The 20,042-nt window shown below is 48.0% G+C and overlaps 1 protein-coding gene across 3 annotated transcripts in view; it reads right to left on the reverse strand.

Annotated features, from left to right (window-relative positions):
• Window positions 1–20,042, reverse strand: part of LARP1 (La ribonucleoprotein 1, translational regulator) — a 773,488-nt gene that overhangs the window by 113,532 nt on the left and 639,914 nt on the right. The gene's annotated exons all lie outside the window — the stretch shown is intronic.

A 20,042-nucleotide genomic window follows, 5' to 3' on the forward strand; every position in this document is an offset into this window, starting at 1 on the left:
CCAGGACAGAGGCTGAAACATAGCCGGAATATTCTGTACTCGCTGCTCAGGAGGATAAGCCCAGAAGTTCCCGATGAAAGGAAGTGTCTGAGGATTCAGGTGTGACAGACACGTCGATAGAGAACCCCAGCAAATGCAGGAGGTTCACAGTAGTCTAAAGGTGGAAGACGACTGACTGAGGCGAGGACGCCTTCAGCAGCCAGTCATCAAGGTAGGGGAAGACTGAACAACACCTAACCTGCACAGATGAGCGGCAACCACCACCATCACCTTGGTGAACACCCGAGGGGCACTGGTAAGGCCGAACGTAAGCACAATAAATTGAAAGTGCTTGCAGCCTACCTTGTACCACAGGTAACGCCTGTGGCCCGGCAGGATGGGAATATGAAAATATGCATCCTGCAGGTCCAATGCCACCATCCATTCTCCTTGGTCTAGGGAAGACAAGACGTGAGCATCTTGAATTTCTCCTTCTGAATGAAGAGATTGATGGTCCGAAGATCTGGAATAGGCCGTAGCCCCTTCTTTGGAATCAGAGTGTAGCAGGAATAACAGCAACTGAAACCGGGACCTTTCTATAGCTCCCTTGGTCAAGAGAGCTGCAACTTCCTCTTGGCTGGACGGCGTTGACTGTCGGGATGGGATTAATCTCCTCGCCTGCTCCCTCAAGGTCTTAGGAGCCATGGCCCAGCAGTCCTAGCACAACTTTAAGTCGTGGTCGCGCTCGAGACACCAAGGACAAACCAGATGGGGGTTGGTTACCGACAAGCGGTGGCAAGCACCATACGGCTTGAAAGTGGTGTTCCTCAAAGACATCCCTCGCACATGAAGTGGAAAAGAATTCGACAAAAGCCGGGAACAACCTGCCAAAACACAGAAGAGGGTTAGCTCTTCCCAGATCGGCACTTAACTGGCGTGAAAAGAACGTCCGCACGCCTAGGTGCCACTTGTATAGGCACCACGACGACAAACAATGCTACCGACCGACGTAATGCAGAGCCGAATGTAGCCACCCAACACTGATCGCAAGGGGTATTTACTCTGCAAAAGTTGCCGGATCCAGCCGGACGCCTGGGAATTAAAAGGGAAGGAATTTGCAGCTAGAAGTCTATCAGATGCAAATTTTAATAGTAATCTTTTACACAACCTTCTGTTTCTCTGCCCCATTGAAACTGAGCTGACCATCCTTTGAAAGGTCTTTTGTGAGGTTGATCTAAAAGCTAAGAAACTTAATAGTCAAGTCAAAAAGGCTGACAGGTGGGAGTTAGTTTTTAATAGGAAGGTAGCCCTGGCCCACAGAGGAGATGGACTAGAAAGGGGGAGGTGTTAATAGTCAAAGAACAGCTGGGCATCAGCCGAAGGGTGTGCATACGAGACATGTAAAGGTCCCAGTTTTATAGGAAATGCATGCATCCAACCTTTTATAAAACTCAATGTAGGAAACTGGCTCTGTATATTCTATGCCAAAATGAGGTATAGTGTGCACAGAGTCCAGTGGAACCCCAAAGGTAGGCAGAGGTAAAATATTTTATTTATTTAAGCAACTTGTAAAGCGCACAAAAACTCGTAGGTGGCTCAGCGCTATGTGCTGGAAGGGTCGGCAGTGGCTGGAAAACAAGCCTTTTGCTTGAAAAGCGATAGAATAGCACCTTACTCTATTTTTTGGTAGTGTGGGCGAGCAGTAAGGCTTTAGCAGTGGGTAGTGTTAAGCACTTGTTGTACACAATCAGGTAGCAAATGATGTCACACACTCAAAGACTGAACTCAGACCAATTTGTATAAAAAAATATTAAGTTATTTTATTTCTTAGAACCAAGCCAAGCCTGGTGCCTGTAAGTGACGGATAATGTTACTTACCCTTTAAGCATCTGTTCATGGCATGTAGAGCTGTAGATGCACATTCTGTGCAGAGCTCATCATCTAGTCTTGGGTCTGGATGTTTGAACTTTGTTTTCCTCCGAAGTCTTTCCAGTCACGAGGTAGGCGACTCCTCCTTTTGATGATAGGGCGCCGCCTGGGCATCGATTCTATTGTTAGATTGTTTGCCGCAGAGGGTGAGAATTAAGTAGTAGTACAGAATAAATATTTCTATGCGTATGTATGTAAATTAACCTCATAGATGCTAGTAAACATCCCTCCCCAGTGCTGCGCTGTCCATTGGAACTAGTGCTGAATGGACGTCCAAAGGTCGTGCGCAGCACTGGGGAGGTAGTGCTGCCGTCGGCCAACGCACCGACGCAGCACTTAAGGGGTTAAATGGAAACTGCAGCAGCTACACGTATCCGGGGAGGTGGGCTGCCGCATATGAATCTACAGCTCTACAAGCCAAGAACAGATGCTTACTGGGTAAGTAACATTATCCATTTGAGACATGCGAGCTGTAGATCAGATGCTGTGCATAGATTACAAGCAAGTATCCTCCCAAAACAGTGGCTAACCTGTAGCTGTTGGAGTTGTCTGAAATAGTGTTGTAAGTACTGCTTGACTCACATTGGTTTATTTTGCTCACACATCTACACAATGTTTAGTGAATGTGGGCGGTGTAGACCATGTGGGAGCTTTGCAAATGTCAACAATAGGAATGTTTCCTAAAAAACCCATAGTGGCCCCTAGTTAATGAGTGGAATGTGCCCTAGGGGGTACAGTTAGAGTTCTTTGCTTTCGCAAAGCAGGTTTGAATGGACTTAACAATCCACCTTGCAATACCTGATTTGGAGATAGGATTGCCCTTGTGTGGTGGCGCAAAAGCAACAAAGTTGTTTTGGGTTATGAAAATATTTCATGTAGTACAAGAGTGCTCTTCTAACATCTAAGGTGTATAGAGCTCTTTCTGCAACTGAATCAGGTTGAGGAAAGAATACAGGTAATTTTACTGACCGATTTATGTGAAATGCAGACACGACCTTAGGTAAAAATGTATTATTAGTACGAAGAACCACTTTGTCTTTGTGTAGTTGAAAAAATGGTTCTTGTATGGTTAATGCCTGTAATTCACCCACTCTCCTTAATGATGTGATTGCAATGAGGAAATCTGTTTTCCAAGAGAGGAACTGTAGTTCGCATTTGTGAATTGGCTCAAAAGGTGGGCCCGTCAACCTTGTGAGGACTATATTATGATCCCACACTGGAGCTGGTGGAAGTTTTAGTGGTATGACTCCTTTTAGTCCTTCCACGAAAGCTTTGATCACAGGTAATCTAAATAACGACAAATGCTGTCTATTTTGTAGATATGCAGCAATTGCCACTAGGTGTAGTCTGATAGAGATGTATGCCAAAGTTGACTGTTGCAAGTGTAACAGCACATAATGTTCTGTATGGAAGCATCAAGAGGGTTGATTTGATGTGTTACCACAGTAAATAACAAATCTCTTCCACTCAGCTGCGTCACAGGCCCTATAGTAGGTGGTCTAGCCTCCCTAATGATATTCATACATTCTGGAGGAAGGTTTAGGTAACCAAACTCTAAAGCTTCAGGAGCCAGATCGCAAGGTTCAGTTGCTTGGGATCTGGGTGTATGATTTCTCCATAGCTCTGTGTGAGGAGACTGGAGGTTAAATGTTGCTTTTGATGAGGGACTAGAGATGGCTCCAACAGGGTTGTGGACCATGGTTGACGTGCCCATGTGGGAGCTACTAGGATTAGTGCGAGTTGTTTGCCTGAGCTTCTGAACCACTAATAAAAAAGTAGGAGAGGCGGATAAGCGTTGGCAAATTTCCCTGACCAGTTCATCCATAGTGCATTGCCCTTGGATTGCAGGTGTGGGTACCTGGAGGCGAAGCTTAGGCATTTTGCGTTTTGGTGTGTGGCAAACAGGTCTATGTAAGGGACTCCCCAACTTTGAAGGTATGGGGGGAAACCGGAGGGTGGAGTTCCCATTTGTGTATTTGCTGTCTGTCTGCTGAAGAGGTCTGCAATCGCACAAGTTACTTACCTTCGGTAACGATATATCTGTAAGAAACATTAGTTGGTGTTAGAGTCCTTACCTTAGAATATATCCAGGCGTCAACTGGATCCGGAAAGTTTTCGTCAGCAGTACCCCTGCGTGTCGGTAGGCATCGTCTGCGGCTCCATGTCAGTCGTCGTGACCGCCGGGATGACGTCACTTGAGTACTTAGACGACGCCCTCGCGCGCTGACTTCAGTTCAGTACATAGCTTTCCGCGCCAGGAACGCAGAGCCATGCAAGAAACAGACACTGGTGCCATGAAACTAGGGCCCTGAAAGGGATGTCCTTAACAAATAGTTTCTTACCTGTCGGTGTAGTTTTGCAGCTTGAAGATCTTTCTGGATTCACTATGCTGTGCATTATTCCGCGGTCTAGTGGTTGGGTCCGGAATAGTAGTCTTTTGTTTGTTTGGTTTTTTTTAAGCCCAGGTGGGCGTCGACATCCCACCTTTTGGTGTCCATCTTCGGATTCTTTTTTTCTTTTCCAGTTTGTGTTCTGTTTCCGAATTGTATGGCAATGTTTATATCTTGCTTTTACCGCTTTTTCCCTTGAAGTTCCCTTGAAGTTCCCTTAAAGTCCATTTAAAAAAAAAAAAAAATTATTTACCACCTACTTTCTCCAGCCTCAACTTTCTGGCGGAGGTGGGTGGGTTCGCTAGTGAATCCAGAAAGATCTTCAAGCTGCAAAACTACACCGACAGGTAATAAACTATTCGTTTTGCAGCGTGAATCTTTCTGGATTCATTATGCTGTGCATAGACTTCGTAGCGGTTTGTTATTGTGGCGGCTGGTTGGAAGATGAGCTTGAGTTCTTGAATATGTGCTGAAGCACCTTCTGTCCCACTTGTGCTTCCTTGTTCATTTGTATGTCCACACAGTAGTGTTTTGTAAACGTGTGCACAGAAGCCCATGTTGCCGCCAGGCATATGTCCTGAATGGGTGTGTTGCCAGGAAGGCTATTGTAGCTCCCTTTTTCCTTGTTGAATGGGCCCTTGGGCCCTCTATTAGTTCTTGTCCAGCTTGTTTGTGGCAGAATTGTATAGCTTGCGCGATCCATCGTGCAATTGTCCCTTTAGTAACAGCTTTGCCCATGAAACCTTCAGCAAAAGATACAAAAAACTTTTGTTTTCCTGTGATCTTTAGTTCTCTCTATGTAATGCATGACTGCCCGTCTCGCGTCCAGAGTGTGCAGTGCCCTTTCTGCTTTTGTTGTTGGTTTCTGGAAGAAACTTGGTATTTGAATTGTCTGGTTGATGTGGTACTTGGACACCAACTTTGGCATAAAGTGTGGGTCCGTTCTCATCACCACCCTATCGTTGTGAATTTGTATGTAGGGTTCCTGTAGCGTTAACGCCTGCAGCTCGCTTACTCTGCGCAGCGAGGTAATTGCCACTAGGAATGCTGTTTTTAACGTTAGCATCTGTAGTGAGGCTTTATGCATTGGTTCAAAAGGTGCCTTCATGAGTTCTGTCAGCACTATATTGAGGTTCCATGCAGGTGCTGGTAACCTTTTAGGTGGTGCGATCCTTTTTGCACCATCTCTTTTTACAATCGTAGAAGTAAAGAAGCTTTTGCCTGTTTCTCCCCTAGTGTAGGCGACAATGGCTGCTAGGTGTACCCTTAGCGATGATGAGCTCAGGTTGGTCTCGAGCAGGTGCGTGAGGTACTTAAGCACTGTAGAGTCTCTTGTCATTTTGTTGTGCAGTCCCTCCTTTCTGCACCATAATGTGAACCTCTTCCATTTGGCCACGTAGCACTTACGTGTGCTTGGTCTTCTTGCCTCTCGAAGTACCCTCAGGGTGCTCTCAGGTAGCTTTAGGTGTGCGAACTCTGTCTTCAGGAGCCAGGCTGCTAGGCTGAGACTTTCTGGCTCTGGATGCAACACCTCTCAGTTTTGCATGGAGAGTAGGTCTTTCCTTCTCCCAAATGTGTGTGGTGCACTCTGTGTCATTTCCATAATCTGTGAGTACCATGTCTGCCTGGCCCACTGGGGTGCGACCAGTATCAGGGTCATGTTGCTTGCCCTGCACTTGCTGAGTACCTTGTGTATCAGGGGAATCGGCGGAAAAGCGTAGGCAAATGTCTTTGACCAGCTTATCCATAGGGCATTCCCCAGGGACCCTTCCCCTGGTTGTCTCGATGCAAAGTGTTGGCATTTTGCATTCTGGTGTGTTGCAAACAGGTCTATTAACGGTGTTCCCCACCTGTCGAACAGTTTTTGTTTCTTGTGCATTCAGCTCCCATTCGTGTGAGCTGTGTCTGCTGAGCCAGTCCGCTTCCACATTGTCTTTTCCTGGCAGATGTATCGCCAGTAGATCTATTTTCAGTGGTATTGCCCATTTCCATATTTCCTGTGCTAGCTCTGACAGCGGGGCTGATTGTGTTCCTCCCTGTTTGTTTAAGTAGAACATTGCTGTTGTGTTGTCCGTCTGGATCAGCACTGTTTGATCGTACAACTTCGTCTGGAAGGCTTTCATAGCTAAGGGAACGGTCTTTAGTTCCAGGTAATTGATGTGCATGACCGCATCCGCTTGTGTCCACAGGCCCCTCACTGAGTTTTTCCAAGTTGTGTTCCCCATCCCTTTTGGGATGCGCTATGATGATGGTCACTGTTGGTGTTGGTGGTGTTAGAAGCTTCCCCTTGGTTAGGTTTCCTTTGTTCCACCATGATATCTCCTCGTGCACGGTGTGCGTTACAACCATAGGTCCTCCCAAAACCCTGTAGCTTGTGACCATTGGTCCTGCAGCCACTCCTTGAGTGGTCTCATGTGTAGTCGTACATTTGGTACTATGTGGATGCATGAGGCCATCATGCCCATCATTTTGCTCACCGTCCTCACTATCAGAGCTTGCCCCTTCTGGTAGAGGCGCGCCTCCTTCAACAGTGCCATCGTTCTCTTCTCGCTGGGGAACACCTTCCCCTGCACGGTGTTGATTTTTGCCCCCAGAAATATCTTGACTTGTTCTGGGTTTATCGAGGATTTCTTCCAGTGGATGGAGAAACCCAGGGCCATCAGTGTGTCTGTCACTATTGGAGCGTGCTATTTGCACGTGTTGTATGACTTTGCCTTTATTAGCCAGTCGTCTAGGTAAGGGTATACATGTATCCCTTCCCTTCTTAAGTGCGCTGCGACTGCTGCCAGACACTTTGTGAATACCCTCGGTGCTGATTTTAGTCCGAAGGCCAATGCTGTGAATGGATAGTGATCTGAGTGGATTGCAAAACGTAACAGATGTTTGCGCCGTCTATTCATTGGGATGTGTAGGAAGGCATCTTTTAGGTCTATGGTGACCATGAACTCCCCTGTTTGTATCTGTGGAAGTACTTCTTGCAGGGATACCATTTTGAATTTTTGTGTCTTTATGAATTTGTTGAGTAACCTTAGGTCCAGGATGGGTCTCAATGTTTCGTCTACCTTGGGTACTAGGAAGTACGTAGAGTACACCCCCTAGTTCCTTTCCATGGGAGGTACAGATTCAATAGCCTCCTTTAGTAGGAGTTCCTCTGCCTTCCTCTGAAGAAGCTCTAGTTCCTTCTTTGCTAGTGCTCTTTTCTTTGGTTTTCTGCTTGGTGGTGTCTTTTCTAACTATGTAGTACCCGTACTGTATTGTGTTGATGATCCATTTGTCTGTTGTACTCTTTCTCCCACTGGTGTTACATGCTCGTGGTCTTTCGGTGCGGGACACTCCTGTTTTTTTGTTTTTGTGCTCCCCCCTTGGAGTTTTTTTTAGGGTGTGCACTATCAATGTGGCCTAGTCACTTGGAGGTGGTTTGCTGTCCACCCCTCCTGTTTCCACGTCCACTCGCTCTCCCGCGAAATGACTGGCCCCTATGTTGGTATTGCCACTGCTGTTTTTGCTGGCCTTGTTGCGTATGGTTGTCGCTTTGGTGGGAATGTTGGAAAGACTGATGCGACGTTCCCGGTTTGTTTCCCCCTCTCCCGTGTGGTCTCCGTGACGGGGTCCCTCTCTTTGCTCCCCTGAATTGCAAGGCCCCCATGGATCTTGCAGTGTCATTATCCTTTTTGAGCTGTGAGAGCTTGTCATCCACTGGTGCTCCGAACAGTGTTTCACCGTTTAACAGAGTGTTCAGGATGTTTTGCACCTCCGGTTTAAAACCTGATATTCTGAGCCAGGCTTGTCTTCTTTCTGTGATGCCCAGCATCATAAGCCTGCTGGCCATGTCTGCCCCGTCCAGTGCTGTTTTTAGGCAAGAGTTTGTCAAGTTCTTCCCCTCCTCTACCAGGTGCGAAGCCCTTTGTTGGTATTCCTGAGGGAGGTGTTTCACCAACTGCCCCAGTTCCTCCATGATTTGGTAATGGTGTCTGTGAGCAGTGCGTTGGAATTAGCCATGCGCCAGTGCATAGCGGCATTCCTTTCGATTTTTCTTCCTGTTAGGTCCATCTTTCTGCTCTCTTTGTCAGGGGGTGGACCTGAAGTAGTTGGCACATTGGCCCTTCTTGCTGTTGCAGTGATGGAGTCAGCAGCGACCGTCCCCTGTATGTAGGGTGGGTCCTTTGAGGAGTGCTTGTATTTTTTCTCTGACCTTGGCGTGACGGGTTTACAAGTAGCAGGCTCCTTGAATGCCTCTCTTCCTTGCCCTTTGATGCTTTCAAGCATTGGTTGGTACTGGCTCCTAGTGTGCATTGGGAGTAGTGTTTCTACTAGGAAGGAATATGCTACTTACCAGTATGCATCTGTTCTTGGCATGTAGGGCTGCTGACATTCATATCTGTGCATAGATCGCCGCCTAGTGTTGGGTCCGGATGTTTGCACATTTTTGTCCTGGAAGAGTCTTCGAAGTATCACAAGATAGGTGGCTCCTCCCCTGGACTACAGTGCGCATGGGCATCCTCTCCATCCTCAGATTGTTTTTCGCCATTGTGGCAGAGATGGAGTATGATACAGTAAGTGATGACCATGCCTGAGAATAATTCTGAGTGCTACAGCTGCGACAGGCACCGGGGAGGCGGGCGGGCGATATGAATGTCAGCAGCCCTACATGCCAAGAACAGATGCATACTGGTAAGTAGCATATTCCGTTCGAGGAATGTGGGCTGCTGAATTCATATCTGTGCATAGAATGTATAGCAGTCTCCCCCCTAGCGGTGGTTGCCCGTGCCAGCTGCAGCAGTCTGAAAAAGTTTTAAGAACAGCCTGTCTTACAGCTGCTTGGAGTGTACATCTACGCAGTAGTGTTTGGTAACTGTATGTATGGTAGACCATGTGGCTGCTCTACATATCTCCTCTAGAGGAATGTTTCCTAGGAAAGCCATGGATGCCCCCATTTTGCATGTGGAATGCGCTCTTGGGGGAACTGTTAAAGTGCGTTTAGCTTTAATGTAACATATTTGGATGCACTTAACTATACATCTAGCTAAACCATTTTTGGAAATGGGGTTGCCTTTGTGCTGTGGTGAAAAGGCAACAAAACTGTTTTGTTTTCCTGAAATCTTTTGTCCTGTCTATGTAATATAGGAGAGCCCTCTTAACATCTAGTGTGTGTAGAGCCCTTTCAGGTACTGACTGTGGATTTGGGAAGAACAATGGCAGTTCTATTGTTTGATTGATGTGTACGTGGGATACCACTTTTGGCATGAATTTAGGGTTTGTCCTAAGCACGACCCTATTTGCGTGAATTTGGATGAATGGCTCTTGAATAGTTAGGGCTTGCAGCTCGCTAACTCTTCTAAGCGAGGTAATCGCTACGAAAAAAGCCACCTTCCATGTTAAAAATGGTATTTTACAGGAGTCTAGTGGGTTTATGTCATTGTTGTTACAATATATGACAAAACGTTTCCACTTTGCCGCATAGCATGCTCTTGTCGTAGGTCTCCTTGCCTCCTTGATAATGTTCATGCAGTCAGGAGGTAAGTTTAGGTAGCCAAACTCTAGGACTTCAGGAGCCAGATTGCAAGGTTCAGCAGCTGCGGATCTGAGTGCTAAATGTCTCCATGGCTCTGCGTTAAGAGACTGGGTGTTAGTCGTAGTCTTTGATGAGGCACCACGGAAAGTTCTAGGAACGTGGTGTACCACGGTTGCCTCGCCCATGTTGGAGCAACCAGGATTAGCATCATCGAGTGCTGGTGCAGTTTGCGTGCCACTAGCAGTATCAACGGTGCTGGTAGAAAAGAGTAGGCAAATTTGCCTGACCGTTCATCCATATCGCATTGCCCGGAGACTGCGGGTGTGGGAACCTTGCAGCGAAGTACTGGCATTTTGCGTTTTCTTTTGGGCCAACAGGTCTCTCTCTGGTTATCCCCACTGTTGGAAGTATGGTTGCAGTACTGTGGAGTGAATCTCCCACTCGTGCACCTGTTGGCTGTGTCTGCTGAGCAGATCCGCTTTTTGATTGTCCTTGCCTGGGAGGTGTTCCGCCATGAGAAAAATGTTTCTCTGAATGGCCCACTTCCACACGCTCTGAGCTAGATGTGACAGCTGTGGAGTGTGTTCCTCCCTGTTTCTATAGGTAGTACATTGCAGTCATGTTGTCCGTACGGATCAAAACGGTCTTGTTGCACAGATGTACTTTGAACGCTTTCACTGCCATAAAAATTGTCATCAGCTCCAGTAGGTTGATGTGCATTTTCTTTTGCTGCGTGGTCCATAAGCCCTGTACTGTGTGGTGGAGGACATGGGCTCCCCACCCTATCAGGGATGCGTCCGTCGTCAACACTATTTGTGGTACAGGCTCTTGGAACAGTCGTCCCTTGCAAAGGTTTTGTGGATTCCACCAATGCAGAGTTGTATGCACGACTGGTCACCAACACTAGGTCGTTCAATTGTCCTTGAGCCTGATTCCACTGACGTGCTAGGCACTCATGCAGCGGACGCATGTGTAGTCTCGCGTGAGGGACTATGAAAATGCATGAGGCCATCATGCCTATTAGTTGCAGTCTGGGAGCGAGTGTTGGGGCCTGAACCTTTGGAACAGCGTCTGAATGCTGTTTTTTTCTGGCAGAATTTGGCTGTGATTTTGCTGCCAGAGTGTCTATTGTCGCTCCCAGGTACTGTTGCACGTGGGTAGGCTGAAGATGGGACTTTTGGTAGTTCAGCGAGAAACCTAAACTGTGCAGGAGGTGAATAGTGCTTGACATGTGGCTGGCACATTGCTGGGTTGACTGTGCTTGTATTAGCCAGTCGTCCAGATATGGATAGACATGAATATGCTGTCTACTCAGATGTGCAGCTACTGTCGCTAGGCACTTGGTGAACACCCTCTGGGCTGTTGTCACCCCAAAAGGAAGTACTTTGAATTGGTAGTGCTGATTCTGTATTGTAAACCCGATATATTTCCTGTGTGCCGGGTGCATCGGTGTATGGAAATATGCGTCTTTGAGGTCTAGTGTTGCGAGGAAGTCTCCTTGACGCAACAGTGGTAATACCTGCTGTAGAGTGAGCATGTGGAAATGCTCTGATAAGATGTATTGGTTTAGGACCCTGAGGTCCAAAATTGGTCTGAGAGACCCGTCCTTCTTGGGGATTAGGAAGTACAGTGAGTACACCCCTGTACCCTGGTGTTCTAAGGGTACTAGTTCTATGGCCCCTTTTTGTAGCATGCGGAAGACTTCTTGCTGCAATAAGTGTAGGTGTTCTGCGGACATAGGACGGTGTCTTGGAGGTATGTTGGGTGGTGTGGAGGTTAATTCTAGGCAATAGCCATGCTGGATAATTTGCCTCACCCACCTGTCTGTAGTTATGTTTTCCCAGACTAGCAGGAACTGCTGTAATCTTCCCCCGACCTGTGTTACATGGTCTGGGGGTAGTGACAAGAAGTCACTGTTGGGTATTGGTAGAGGATCTGGTGGTGTTATTTCCTCGTCCTCTACCCTGGTTATTGCCACGGTATCCACCTCTACTGTTTTTGTTGTAGGTGTTTTGCGTGTTCCCTTTGTTGTATGAGGTTTGCTGTGTTGAGCCTCCTCTTGCAGCTCCTGTTGCCAGAGCGACGAAAGGAGCCGCCTCTGTATTGTTGTGACTACAAGGCTCCCATAGACTTGGCTGTCTCGGTATCCTTCATTTTGTCTAATATTGTGTCCACATCAGGACCAAATAAATAATCAGGGTTTACAGGTTGATTGAGTAAAGTGCTTTGAACCTCATTCTTAAACCCAGAGATGCGGAGCCACGCATGTCTTCTGAGCAGGACACTGGTATTGATAGCCCTGGCTGCTGTGTCTGCCGCATCTAGCGCACATTTGATGGAGGCGTTAGATATTAGCTTTCCCTCTTGTATTAGGAACTCTGCCTGTTCCTTATAAAGGTCAGGTAGATGCTGGAGAATTTGCTCTAGTGTGTTATAGTGTGCCCTGTCATACCTGGCTAACAGGGCTTGTGTGTTTGAAATTCTCCAAATGTTAGCTGCTTGAGCAGCTACCCTTTTGCTTGAAGCCTCCAGAATCTTAGACTCCTTGTCTGGAGGTGGAGCCTCGCCAGTAGTCTGAGAATTAGCACGTTTACATGCATTGGATACTACCAAAGAGTCTAAAGGCAGCTGTCCCTTAATGTATGTAGGGTCCACTGGTGCTGGCCTATATTTCCTCTCTATTCTGGGGTTAATGACCTGTGCCCTGGTTGTTTCCTTAAATATGTCCCCTGCGTGTTTAAGCACCCCTTTTAACATTGGCAATGTTTTGACTGATATTTCAGAAGTGTTGAAAGTGTCAAAGAGGAAGTCTTCCTCAATGGGGTCTGCATGTATCTCCACGTGGTGATTGTATGCTGCTCTTTCTATTAATGCATTGAAAGCAGCTGTGTCCTCTGTAGGCGAAGTCTTAACAGGGTAAGCAGTATTGTCTGGAATGGGCTGAGAGTCTCCAGGATCTACAGGGTCAGACCATGGTTGATTCTGGTTGTCCTGATCATTGTCCACCAGATAATTGTACTGTTTATTATCCTCACAGTCCACATCCTCATCTGTGGGTGTGGGAGAATATGTATAAGTCTCTTGCACATGTGGTCTGATGGGCTCAAAGAGAATTGGAGATGTGGAAGTGTCTTTTCTTTTTGAGTGGTATCCTATAGGTTTCAGCATAAGTGTCTGGTCTGATTTTCCTCTTATATAGGGTAACTTTGCCAGTATCGGGGTCAACATACAGTTTTGACTGTTCATCTGTTGAGGGTTCTAGCTCTTCAGGTGCTTTAGCTCTTTTCCCAGTTATCGCCTTTTTTGTCTGTGTCGGTTCGATTCCGGTTGTTGGTTCGACCGCTTTTGGCTTCCTGTGTGTTGGAAGTCAGAATTTTATCGGTCCAAGGGACTTCTGTGTTTCAACAGTCTTTTTAGTCTGTATGAACTTCTTCGGAGCCGTAATTGCTATCGATCCGACTGTTCGCATCTATTCGATAACCACTTTTTGGCCTTGTGTCGTCTTCGGAGCTTGCTGCTTCGGAGCGATGCTTTGCTGCCTCAGCGAGACGGACCCCTTCGGTTCGATCCTTGCCTTCGGCTCGAGTGTCTTTGTGTGCACCGGCCTTGGTTTGTCGACTTTGTTTCGGTTCGACAACCGTCTTTTGTTCGAGTCCCTGGTTTGTGTTGCTTGGTGTCGACATCGATCTCGTCGGTTCGACGGCCTTTAGCTTAGGCGTGGACATGGGTGTACTGGCTCTCGGCTCGACAACCCTTTTATGGGACCCAGCCGGGTCGACAACCATTTTCTTTTTGGTCGGCTCCGATGGATCCACACATCTCGGTCCGAAGACTGTATAGTCTAAGTTTCGGTTACATTACTTTCGGTTTCGATTTTACCAAGCTATGGTAATGTTGCACCGATGGCTATAGAATCGATGTCATGATCTTGGCTAAAGCCTTACGGCGATGCCTCGACCGGAGCCTCTGTAAGCGTATCAGTAAATGTACTGGGCTCCGTACTCACGGTTGGCCCAGTGTCCTCGCCAGAATCGTCCTAGACGGCTCAGATACCTGGACGGTCGTCCCCTACCTCGACGATGTTGTCTTATTCGTCGACGTCGTAGTTGGAGTCATGTTCTGACCCCTGCTCAGACTGCTAATCTGAGTCTTCAGCTTCGACGACCTCTTCGTCGTCTTCAAAGATATTTTCTGGGTCAGGCGCTGGCTTCTGCATCGTCTGCTTCGCTGCCCGTCAAATCCGAATTGTCTTTTTCGATCGAAATTGTGCACAAGCTAAGCAGTCGGCTTCATTGTGTTCTGGAGATAAACACTTGTTACACACAGGGTGTTTATCGATGTGTGGATATTTCGAGTTACAGTTGGGGCATCTTTTAAATGGACTTCGTTCCATCGACGATCTATCCCTTGGTGTCGAAAAGGCCACGCAGCCCGATTAGACGTCCTGATTAGAAAACCGGAATAAGTTGTTGGCACCGATCGAATAACAATACCGACGACCCCAAAGGCCTTTTAGAAAGTTTTTAATCGATTCCGAACTCAGAGTTACGAAAGTACATCCGAACCCAATGGCGGAAAAAAACAAGCGGAGGATGGAGAGGATGCCCATGCGCACTGTAGTCCAGGGGAGGAGCCACCTATCTCGTGATACCACGAAAACTCTTCCAGGACAACAATGTGCAATCATCCGGACGCAACACTCGGCTGCGATCTATGCACAGATATGAATTCAGCAGCCCACATGCCTCGAACATCCCCTTTCGGCACCTCCTCCTCGAGCTTGACACTGAACGCTGTTGCTGCGTTCTTGATGCATTCATTGTAAAGTCCAATATCCGGCGGCGAGGGCCTCTCTGGATATGTGTCCACTCCCTCTTCTGGACTCTCAGCTTCGATGTCCTGCCACTCTACCTCCAGTGTATCAGAGTATGTCGATTCCTGGTAGGTCGTCATCTCCCTCCTCTTCGTAATAGGGGGTATCATCTTCCTGATGTGCCAGATCTTCCAAGCTCTCCAACGCTGGTTCTACCTCGAATTCTTCCTCTTCTTCCTCGACCCAATGTACTACCGGCGACTTGGGCCTCGAAGGAATTGTGTAAGATTATTTTTTCTTCGAAATCTTTCTTTCGCTGCAGGATGTTCTCCATCTCGGCGTCGAGTGGTTGTGCCGCTCTTTGGCGCGCTAGATGGCGTTGAGATGGTTTTCGGCGTCAAGACTGGTTTTGGCGGTGAGGCGGTTTTCGGCGTCGAGACTGGTCTTGCGTCTTTCGTCGTCGACTTAGAAGATGTTTTCGGAGTCGAGCGCTCCTTTTCTTGGACGCTTTTCGACGACTTTGGTTGGTCGCCGTATCTCAGCGCCAGGGAGTCCTTCTGTGAGGATTCTCCAATGTTTTTCTCTCCAAAAACTCGAGTCTTGCTTCTTCTCTCCTAATCTCTGGAGCCCTCTCTGGAACGATCCAGACTCAACGGCGGAAAAAAGAATCTGAAGATGGCGCCCAAGGGTGGGAGCTTCCGCAGGAAGCATGCAGACATCACAGGAAGAACACCAAAAGGTGGGACGTCGACACCCACCTGGGCTACCAAAAACAAAAACAAAGAAAAGACTATGATTCTGGACCTAACCACAAGACCGCGGAATAATGCACAGTATAGTGAATCCAGAAAGATTCACGCTGCAAAAGTAAAGGTTTCTCAATTACTTCTCAGATTACTTTGTGTGTTACCTTTTAGATTACATGCCCTAATCAGTGCGACATGCCTTGATATCGCACTGATACATTTCATAGGAAAAAGGTTTTTAATACAATTTGAGTACATAGGACGTTTTTCAATGTTCCATACAAACCAACTCCACACTTAGAACAATTTAAGGAAAAACAGTCAATGCATTCCTATGGAGAAAAGTGAAGTTAACGGTTTGTGGGAGTTGGTATTCTGGGGTAAGAACCAGGGTCTCACAGGGTCAAGGATAAACTCTTGACACACCCTCAGCGACACAAGGGCGGCCGGGTGCAGAGTGCGGAGGCCCAATGTTATCCAATGGACGATAGGGGGCATCTGGTTGGTGGCTGCTTTTGAGCAGGCCACAAGGTTTTCGGAGCAAAGCTCCTGGTGTTAGGCTCAGGCCAAAGGGGGATCCGAGTTCGCACCAACGTACACCTGCAGTGGCGGCTGGGTGCAGGGTGCTGTTTTGGCGTTGGCTGCCCTGTTGATTTCCATGAGGATTCCCCGGTTGCAACAAAGATAACAGGCTCAGGGACGAAGATCTTCTGGAGGTGACCACTAGTTGGAGCGGTAAGTTGGGATGCCTGGGGATGTTGGGACACCGTTGGTTGGGCCACCCAAGGATGCGGGGCGTCAGGTGCCAGGGTGTCTTTAGGCAGCAGGTTTTCTTAACCGCTCCAGTTGCAGTCGGGTGGAGCCTACAGAAAGAGGCTGTAGGATTCGCTTGGAGATTCGAGGAAGGTCAGAGATCACTAGATCTCAGGTCAGGATCGCCTGGGAGACAACCTTGTGGTTTTGGGTCACTTACTCGGGCCGTGGGCGCCGGGTACAGATGTGCGGTTTTGGCTGGAGCCTAAGTATTGGTAATCAAATCCTCTGCTTATGGGAGACAGTCTTTTTTGTGGAAGGTAGGGCAGGTCCTCGGGGTTCTTGAGGTAGCTGGCTGCAGGACACAGGGATTTTGCTGGAGCACGTTTGGAGGGGGGTAGGGGAGGGACAGGCGGGTAAGGCTGGGGCCAAGTCAGTGGCATCCTCTTTCTTTAGTTTCAGCAGAGCTCTTAATTCCTTCTTCTCTTCTTGATCAGTTCTTGTCTGAGGAGGCAAGGTTCGGAGTCGCACCTAAATACTAACTCCAGGGGGGTGTTACAGGTAAGTAAAAGTTGGGGCCAATGCATCCCTTCCTTAGGGGGGGGTACACCCCCTATTACGCCACCCTCCAGTGGGAGGGGGGCATATGCCTCTTTGGTTGGCTGGGTCCCCTCATTTGCAAGGTAGCGGGGACTGAGTTGTGCTTCACTCCGCCTCCTCCACCTGAGGGGTGGGGCTGGCAAAGATGAGCACACCTCCATTCCTCACTTGGTTTTCCCGCCGATTCACCCACCCAAAGTGGGGGTCGGAAACAGTGGGGGCCAGTTCCTGGAAGCAGCAAAGTGCTGGGGTAGCTCACAAAGGTGGCAATCCTTTTAAGCTTTGTGGACCCTTCCCATCCAAGGGAGGAGGCTTGGCACCTTGTCCCCGGATGTGCATTGTTTCAGACCCCCGAGAGCAGCAGGCTCTCAACCAAGGGGTCCAAAACATGTCTGGTAGGGCCAGCTGGCGAGCAGACACTCGGCCAGGACACTAGAATGAATGAAATGAAAAGAAGATTTATAAAGCGCGGTGGTTACCCTGAGGCGTCCCAGTGCTACAGACAAATGCAAGTTAATGGAAGAGAAGATTAGTCAGGGTGAGATAACAGTAAAGTTTTTAACTGTTTGCGGAAACAGAGTAGATTAGATTCTGAGCGTAAATTGAGGGGGAGGGAATTCCAGAGTTTGGAAGCATTATAAGAAAAAGAACGGCCTCCACTTCTGGATTTTTTGATCCTGGGGACTGTGACCAGTGAAGAAAAAGATGACCTGAGATGTCTTACAGGGCTGTGAGGGGTAATCAAAGGATGATTTATGAGAGGACCAGTTTTCCAGGAGGCTTGGTGGGAGATGCAGAGGGTCTTGAACTCGATTCTACGCCTTACTGGTAACCAGTGTAGGGTCCTCAGACCGGCCTTTATTGAAAGACGCCAGGGGATTTGAAGGAGAGTCCGGGCCGCAGCATTCTGCACCACCTGGAGAATGTTAAGAGTGAGTTGGGGGGCATCTAGGTACAGGGCATTTCCAAAATCCAGTCTGGATAGCATTAGACCCTGAACCATTATTTTCTTTGCTTCGAAAGGTAGTAAGGGAAGGATCTTCCGAATTAGCCTAAGAAGGCCAAAGCAGGTTGCCGAGAGTGTGGTGGCTTGGGCATTAAAGCTGAGGGTGTTATCGAGCCACATACCCAGACTCTTAATTTTTTCCCCAGGAAGGGGAGGCGCACCCAAAGAGGGGGGCCAAAGTGAGTTAAGAGCTGATGGAGAGGTATTGCCTAAAAACATTAGCTCGGTTTTGTCACCGTTCAATTTCAAGTATGATTGGGTCATCCAGTTTGAAACTTCTTCCAAGCAGGTCCTAAGGTTGTCCGGGTTTGTGTCAAGTTGGTTGAGGGAGACCACCAGCTGGGTGTCGTCCGCGTATGTTATGATTTTAATACCAAATGGACGAACTACCTCAGCTAGTGGCCCCATGTAGACATTAAACAATGTGGGGCTCAAGGATGAGCCCTGAGGGACACCGCAAGGAAGAGATTTTCTTGGCGAGATGGAAGGACTAGTTGGGTCATTTTTCATGGGGCATCTCCAAGATGCCCTCTGAGTGCATTTTTCATTTAATCCCACACTGGCATCAGTGTGGGTTTAATGTGCTGAGAAGTTTGATACAAAACTTCCCAGTTTTCAGTAAAGCCATTTGGGTGCTCTGGAGTTGGGAATGACAAACTCCCAGCACCATATACGCTTAATGGCATTACTGCACTTGCACCGTCAAAGAATTGGTTTAGACACTGTAGGGGTACTTTCGGCACCCACTTTTTGGGTTAGGCCGCCTTATGCGGCACCAACTGCGGAACGGTTTTGTCCTTTGGCATGGAACCGTGATGCTTTACAGTCTGTCTGTGGAAACAGGGTTTTTCGGTTCCTAAGCTTTTTTCGGCTCCAGAAGGTTGTGATTCCGAACTTTTAGGGAGCAGCTTTTTGCTAGGTGTGTTTTTTCAGAGTCGAAGGGTCGGTGTTTGTTGGTTTCGGTGCAGATGGCTTGGATGTGGAGGCAGCGTTCGGCACGGAGAAGGGTGGTTTCTTTTTCGGTGTCGGTAAATGAGTTTCTGTACCAATGGCAGACTGACTCGAGCCAGAGTGGCCTCAAGGCTAGATAGGCTTCTTTACCGAGCCCGAGGCATGGGAAGCAGTCTCTCGGTGTGCACCTAGGCCCGAAGGTGAAGGTGTGAGCGAAGCCTTTTGGATGGTGTATGGAGGGTGTCGGGTCGACGTCTTTACTTACGACCCGCTGCACTGGAGAGAGGTCTTCGATGTCGGAGGCCTATGCTTCGGACGCGCTGTGTTCTTTGACCAGCTCCTGTTCTGGTACGTTGACGCCCTCTTGGAAGATGTCACCGAGAATGGATGTCTACGAGCGAGCCATTGTTCTGCGAGCTAGACGATCCTGAATGGTCTTCTTGGAGCGGAAAGAGGCACACGCTGCACAGTCTCTGGCTCGTGCTCTGGTATTCGTGCTCATGCAGATCGGTGTGGGGAACTTCGACCCACATTTAGGACACTTCTTGAATGGAGTCCTTTCCATGAGCCAGATGCTAAGGCCAAGGTAGGCCCGAAGGCCATTGTCGACGATCGGCATCGAGAACTTTGACGATGGATAGATGCCCGACGACTGGGGATCGCAATTGAAAAAAATAGTGTATAAAGGGTTGTTGTATGGAGTTTTAGGATCAGAGCGAATTTTCCCAATTCATGCCCTTATAAAAGGTACAATTCACATTGCCCTAATATAGGCAAAGAAATCATACCCATATTTAGACATAGCCCATGCAGTTCAAATACAGGCATGGCTACTTCCACCCATACCAAAACGTCAACGATTTCTTGGAAAATCGGCTTAAGCAGTCAGGGACATACCCTTGCTTGAATATTGATTTGTCCCAGAACACATGGACTTTACAAAGAACTACTATTCCCTTGGGGTTCTTTACTGATGTTATTATGCCTGACTTTACATCAAACTAGGCACCTTCGAGGTATAAATATGCCTTCACTTGCTCTAGCAAGACACAGTGGTTCGGAGCAGTTCGACCATCTACTTGCCGGACGCAGCTCGCTACAGCAAGAGCCGAAGGAAACCGACCCTCCAGATAACGCACTGATCGAGAAGCTGTCCTTACTCTCGCTGAGAATCCAGCTCCTGTGCTTCCAAGCTCCCCTCTCGGGGTATTGGGAAATCGAGTCCCAAGACAGATACCAGACCTCTTTCATTCTAAACCAAGGCATGGAGCGGATTAGACCCTAAGAGAAATCTTGGATAGATTCTTGGCAAAGAAACCCAAATCTATGCTATACAAATACTTACTCCCTCCTGCGTACTAGA

Source organism: Lissotriton vulgaris, chromosome 7, assembly GCF_964263255.1.
Source record: "Lissotriton vulgaris chromosome 7, aLisVul1.2, whole genome shotgun sequence".
NCBI classification, from domain to species: domain Eukaryota; kingdom Metazoa; phylum Chordata; class Amphibia; order Caudata; family Salamandridae; genus Lissotriton; species Lissotriton vulgaris.